Genomic DNA, 1,002 nt, shown 5'->3' on the forward strand with positions numbered 1-1,002 from the left:
CTACATGAAGAGCTACCCCATAACATTAGATACAGCAGAGTGGTAAAGGATGCAAAGTGTTTCTTCAGTGTCTACTTGTCATTAACAAGTACAGACAGGGACAGGAGAGTCTTCGGTTATCTGGGCACTGGAAGTATGCATGATGCAATTTCACTGCTATTGCTGCTCCTGTCCTGGAGTTCCCATCAGGCTACATAACAAGAGAGATATCAATAAACATTTTAGAAACTGGCACTCCATACAACCGTGTCAGTAGGGCTTTTTTTAAAACAAACCAACTCAAAAACAGAACACCAAAACATTACTCCGATACTGATTGGTTTATAGATGTCAGAGCACCTGCCACGGGTTATTTATGCTTGTCCACTCTGTTCAGAGGATAGCAAAGCTAAAATAGTTCACTGTATTTCCTTAGGACATACAGTAGGTGGCAGAGTGGGAAATAAAAAGCAGGTGTCTCCATTTTTAACTCCCATCTGTAACCTAATTATTATACTGCACAGGGACTCCTCCTAGCACAGAGCTTCATTTGACTTTTACTAGTCTTCATTGTTTGCTTTTGCTGTAAGTTAGTGCATCTTCACTTTTCAAAAATATAATTTTTCACCTTTGAGATATACATACACCCCACACCCCCCCCCCCCCCCCCCCCCCCCAGCAGTCTTGTAAGCTTACCATGTCACCGTTCACTCTGGAGCAACACGTGTGCTTATCTTGTGATTTAATTTTTACTGGGCTGTAGACACATGCCAGCCTGTAGAAAGCTTTCTGCTCTTAAGGACAAGGGGGTGAGTTGCCTGCAGTTCCCACCTAAGAGTCAGAAGGCCAAGCCCTGTGCTCCCAGAAACTGAAAGGAGAGCCATGTCCCAGAGCTAGGAACCTGATGTACTTGAAAGAATTAGAAAAGTAATGTTCACGAGTAAGGGGTCATTTGCTAGAAGGTTCCTAGACTGAAAGAGGCTCAATGGAAGATGAGAAACTGGCCTCCCCAGACTGAGAGCT

The 1,002-nt window shown here is 43.8% G+C and overlaps 1 protein-coding gene across 1 annotated transcript in view; it reads right to left on the reverse strand.

Moving 5' to 3' along the window:
• B4GALT4 (UDP-Gal:betaGlcNAc beta 1,4- galactosyltransferase, polypeptide 4) overlaps window positions 1-1,002 on the reverse strand; it is a 17,617-nt gene that overhangs the window by 10,603 nt on the left and 6,012 nt on the right. The window lies entirely within an intron of this gene.

Source organism: Phaethon lepturus, unplaced genomic scaffold (assembly GCF_000687285.1).
Source record: "Phaethon lepturus isolate BGI_N335 unplaced genomic scaffold, ASM68728v1 scaffold2472, whole genome shotgun sequence".
Lineage (NCBI taxonomy): Eukaryota > Metazoa > Chordata > Aves > Phaethontiformes > Phaethontidae > Phaethon > Phaethon lepturus.